The following is a 5,626-nucleotide window of genomic DNA, read 5'->3' on the forward strand; positions in this document are numbered from 1 at the left end:
TCGTCATATGATTTATTGTTCCCAAATAGGCCGTTAAGGATAATGTTAATTTGTCCTCGGGTGCATACTGGGTACCTGGCCAAGAATCTAGTACCTATCTCAACTATGGGGCTGGTATAAGTGAGCTACAATAAAATTCTGCTAAATGTCAATCACACTAGCATAGTTAAATAATGACCGGATGTTCTGCATATGGATGATATTGTGATACTTTTATGATTTCCTTTTTACTAAAAATCCACGTAGAGATTGATCTTCTTATAGGAAGCTATTACATTACTACAGAGCGACCTCCAGAAAAACGAGACGCGTCGAAACCCCTGGCTCCTCAGCGATTTGGGCCTCTCGGCCGTCCGATCGGTTCCCTTGATGTGTTTTCGGCCATCGGATCAAGCCACCGGCAGATCTCGTCCGTCAGATCCAATCCCGCCCCCCTTAGCACGTTTGACCCCGCCTGGCTCGCGCGTCAGTAACTCCTTCCGCCTGGCCGGATCTCGCTGACCTGTGGGGTCCCGGCTGGAGGGCCCCGTCCGTCAGCGAGCGGGTGCGCGGGTGCGGCCGGTGCGGCCAGTACCGCGCGCGGGCGGTAAATATCCCGTGCCACCGCCGAAATTCCCGTCCCCACCAAGGGCATTTTAGTCATTTCGCGTCTAGGTCAACACTTGCCGTTTTGCAATTCGCTGCCTTCTCCCCCAATGAGTGTAGGGTTCGATCTGTCCTCACTCTCTTTCTTCCCCGCACGTCTCTCTCTCTCTCTCTCTCTGAGCCGCCACCGCCAGTCATCCTCCTTGTCCGTCGCCGCCGCCATCCATCCGCAGCCGCGCCACCATCCCCTCCCCGTTCCTCTTCCGCCGCGCCACCACCCCCTCCCACCTCCGCCGCGCCACCATCCCCTCCCTGTTCCTCTCCTGCCACGCCACCATCCCCTCCCCATTCCTCTCCCGTGGCTGAGCCAGCCATGGCCCGCCCTCCTCCTCCCGCATCCCATCTTCGTTGCCAGGCGCGCACTGCCGCCACCCTTCCTCCTTCCCTCCTACTGTCCTGATCCACCAAGCTCAGGGTCGAGAGGCGCGCCAGATCCAGGCGCGGCGGCTCGTTGGTGAGCGCGGTGGCGGCTATTGATGGGCTCGAGCTCTAGCATGTGGGCGCGTTGGTGAGCGCGGCGGCGGCCGTGGGGGCAGCGGCGTGCTGTTGAGCACGACGGCGGCCATGGCTGAGTGCGAGTGCCTCATTCTTCGATGGCTTCTGTTGTTGTCGTGGTTGATTTGCTTGATTACTTTCGGTTTGTCCAGGGTCTCACGTGGGATTTCGTTGCAGGTTCTGAAGAGCCACCGGTTGTTCGGTTCGTCGAGGCTTCAACCGTCCTGCCGACTGCTGCTGCATCGAGAGGTTGCAAGGCTTCTGGTCTGTGAGCTCTTTTTTTTCTTTCTATCTAGCTAATGTTTCTTAGATTGGTTGTTATGTGTTGGTTGTTATGTGTGGCTTCAATAGTTTCTTAGATTTGTTGGCTGCTCATATCTGGATAATGTTTTTTTGGATGCATTAGTTGCTCGAGGCTGGATATGGTCGGATTCCTTTGATGGATTGGTGGATCTACTTGGATCCTTGGTATTTTTTGTTGTCATATGGGAGGCTCGGCCGCATGTCTAGATTCCTGCCAGTTTGTTTGTTCCTTTCTGAATTTGTCTGCTGCTTATGGGTTTGGCATTGTCTGATGTTGTTAGCTTGGTTTAAAATATTTTGCCACTCTCACTGTTGGTTTCGGTTAGTCCCTAGGATTAGTTGTTGGGTTATGTTAGGCTCAAATGTATGGCCATTTGGATTAGTAACTGATTATGTTAGGCTCAAATGTATGGCCATTTGGATTAGTTGCTGATTATGTTGGGCTCAAGCGTATGGCCATTTTGGATTAGTAGCTGATTATGTTAGGCTCAAATGTGATGTGCGTTTAGGGTCATTTTTATTAGTACCTGACTTTTGTTCTTTGGCTTAAGGAGTAGTTGGATGAATCACATGGTTGGCATATTGTAGGGGTTGTGGCTGTTGTGGATGTGGTTCAGTGGATTTAGGAAGCCATTCTTAGGTGCTTGATTGGAGCTTGTTAAGTAAAGGGGGTGAGATGATTGTGTTGATTGATTGATTCAAGATCTGCCTGGTCATTTGTTTTTGGGATCATACATCTCACACGTTGGTTTGAGGGAATGGTGGGCCATCAGGGGCTGGATTTGTTTTTGTTTGATTGGGGCTTGCAAAAGAGAGGTGCGGGGCAGGCTGTTGCTGTATGATAGGTTCCAAAAACTTAATTGGTGATTACTAATACTATATTTGTTGTGGTGTAAAAAATTGTGATATGGCCTATTTCGACTTGATTCAGAGGATCTCATGTGAAAGCATGACTTGTGTGCATCTTTATATATGTCCGGGACGTCGCGGCTAGACTCAGTAGAGACATGTTTAATACTAGATCCAAGACGTATTAATTGAACACGTTCTGACAATCATACAAACCAAAGCCTTGAGATAGTACTTTATTTCTATGGTGTCTTTCTCATAGTTTATAGCAACATTTGGTGTGTCGTATATAATATGTCTATGATAATTGAGGTGCCATCTTGATTCTTGGATTGCTTTGTTCTTAGGTATGTTGGTTAGCATCACTACTACTTTCAGAATTCAAGGTGCATGATGGATGCAAGGTTTTTTTTGCTCTGTTTTTTATTATAAATAATGGGGTTACTAATAGTATTCTTAGGTATGTAACTTACTATGACTACCTTGCTACTTGAATATTCACTATGTATTAGATGTGAGTGATATATGGTCACATTCTTGCATCTGATCACGCCCTTTATTATTCTATCTTTCATGTTTTTATCCCTGACTTTGTTTGGGTACACCTCAGCCTGCTCACTCGTCTTTCTGTTGTTGTCTTCCTGATCCAGATTATGCCCAGATCTCTGCTGCCATCGACGCTCCATCGACGCTCCATCTCCGGAGTCATCCTGGTATTTTACTTTGCATGCTTCTTTTCTATGGCTCTGTCCGTTTATGATGTTTTCTTCTTGGATTAATGCTAATCATGTTATGCACTTTTGCATATCTAGCTCCTAATGGGAGCCACATTGTATTCCCCTTCCAGTGTCGTGAATGCTCATGGTTGTAGATTGACATTACTGAAGCAAGGACCTGTGTAAATAAATGTTACAGGTGACCACATGTGGGTAGGATTGTTGGTTAGGAATTACATAGCCTTGGTACCCCAGACCAATATATTCATTTAATTGTTTTAAATTTGGATACACCAAGCAAAATTATATATGCTAGCTCAGTTGTGTATAATTTTTTATAGTAGTCAGATCCAACCTTTGTATTTGCTTTGCTTGTTGTACTTTGGTTAGAAGCAAATAATGTGATGTTGTTCTGTTGTGATATCCACACTGTCAATATCAAAGTGTACAGGTCTATTCCTTTTTTTTTATCATTTTCACTTAATTTTCCTTGTCCAGTTCATTTTTGAAACTGAGTATTGTATGAGGTCCTACACGCTTCCAGCTTGCTGTATTTGCTAAACACATACTGCAATGGTGGGTGATTAGTTTAGTTTCATATTTAGACAAGATAGTCTTTCTGTATGTCAAGTAAAATCATGGAAAAATTACTAATGGGGAAGATTGTTGTGTTTTAGGAGCAAATGATCATGCCTTAAGAATATGCATTTGTAGTTGTTTGATTCTATCATGCTTGCTTCTCTTTTTCTACTCAGTTACACCAGGCAGATCAAATGATTTTTGCCTTTGCCTTGAGTTTTAATCGTTCTGTCGCTACCCAGCCGTTGTTATGTTCGTTTCTCCAACCCATGGTTGATAACTAAGATTTCGAAAGCAATGGAAGATATAGGAGGACGTAGGGCTCCGATAAGGGCTCCGATGGCTCCTGCACGGCGTGATGCCGGTTAAGGTGATCTTGTGGTACATCTGTTCTTCCTATCTCCTAGGTTCATCGTGCCTCCATTGATTTTGATTTTGCCTTCAATTCTGATGCAGGGTAGTTGCCCATGGTGTTCCTGCGACTGCTATGTAGGCGGATCTGGAGGTTGAACCTCTTTCCTCTCTGTTCGTTTGGTACAGCAGCTTGTTCTATGTGACCACGACAGCGATGGAGCTCTCAGTGATGTGGAGCTCAATGACTTTCAGGTTTGTATTCACTGAGGCCACCATTCTTCCTTTATCTTAACATGAGGCTGACTAGAGTTTTTTATTGACATTCTTCTATGTATGGTGATACTAAAATTCTCATTCCATTGGTTTGCAGGTCAGATGTTTTAGCGCTCCTCTCCAGCCTACTGAAATATCAGGCGTGAAGAGAGTTGTTCAAGAGAAGATGCCCGAAGGCGTAAATGATAGTTGCCTTACATTGACTGGGTTCCTTTTCCTTCATGCTCGGTTATGATAATGAAATCATGCTTAGAGATGAATTCATTCCAACGTCAGTCAAGCGAGCTCCTGATCAAGTAATGTTCTCTTGATTACTATCAGCTATTCACATTTTGTTGTCAGTTGAAGCTAGACCAATTTTTAAGTGCACATATATTTTTGCGTCAAGTTGTTCTTATAAGGGATTACGTGTAAGTTGATAGTTGATTTCAACTGTATGGTGGGTATATGCAATCCTGGCTTCAATATTCATTTATCTATGTGTTTAATATTTGCCATACCTTTGGTCTATAATATTTCTTTGGTACTAAAGTCATATCACTATCTTTGTTACAGATGGTGGAATTGACAAATGAAGTGATTGATTACTTGAAAGGAATATTCAACATGTTTGACATAGATAATGTAAGTCTGATGTATTGTTTGTCACATTAGTTTTTTATCCTCAATGTAAATGTTATTCTTGCCATTTTCATTCTAAATCTTATCCGTAAAAAACTTCTGTGTTGGAGGAAGGTCTTAAATACGTTTGTGACGTAGTCGTTGGATGGTGGATTAGCATAACTATGTCCCTGGGATTTAAATTTTGGATTAACATTCTTCAATGCCTAATAATTTCAGAACCATTGTGGCATTGTTGCTTGATCCAGTTGAAGTTTTAAATCAATGGTCATACTTGCAAATAATTTAGGTGTTGATAAAAAGAGCACTACAGTGATCCTCTGGCTATCTGAGTATTAAACTTGATACATGAACTAAGTCAACTCAAAGTAGCACCTTAATACTTGACATGGCTGTCTGTTTTAGTCTCGCATTGATACTTTACTCTCCTGAAGTATGACTCGACGCTACACATATTATTTCTGCTTAATGATAGTGGGGAAAAATAATTTCTAGAGTACTAGACAGAAGTGGACTCTATGACTGATCCGCCAAAGAGCGGACCTGTTACTCGTGTCCAATGCATTTTACCAGCCGCCACGATCGTGTTCTTTTGAAGGTAGGCCCACTTCTTCAAGCCTACTTATTATTTTTGTTGTTGCTAATCTGCTTTCTTATGGACACCTCTACCAGATCCGCCGCCACTGCGAAGCCCAGCTCCTGAGTGCTTTAAAGGTGAGCAAGAAAGAAGAACAGGGGTGTGGTGCTTTGGTACTGATATTGCTTTGCATCTGCGCTGACTAGAAAATGTG

The 5,626-nt window shown here is 43.8% G+C and overlaps 1 long non-coding RNA gene across 5 annotated transcripts in view; it reads left to right on the forward strand.

Moving 5' to 3' along the window:
• The first annotated feature begins 778 nt into the window (after positions 1-778).
• Positions 779-5,626, forward strand: part of LOC123162963 (uncharacterized) — a 7,555-nt gene continuing 2,707 nt past the window's right edge. For 2 of the 5 annotated variants that reach the window (XR_006481608.1, XR_006481610.1), the window contains exons 1-5: positions 1,426-3,957; positions 4,044-4,193; positions 4,312-4,510; positions 4,770-4,838; positions 5,508-5,549. This is a non-coding gene — a long non-coding RNA (uncharacterized lncRNA). The other 3 variants (XR_006481607.1, XR_006481606.1, XR_006481609.1) reach the window with 3 other exon arrangements.

Source organism: Triticum aestivum, chromosome 7B (assembly GCF_018294505.1).
Source record: "Triticum aestivum cultivar Chinese Spring chromosome 7B, IWGSC CS RefSeq v2.1, whole genome shotgun sequence".
In the NCBI taxonomy this organism is placed as follows: Eukaryota; Viridiplantae; Streptophyta; class Magnoliopsida; order Poales; family Poaceae; genus Triticum; species Triticum aestivum.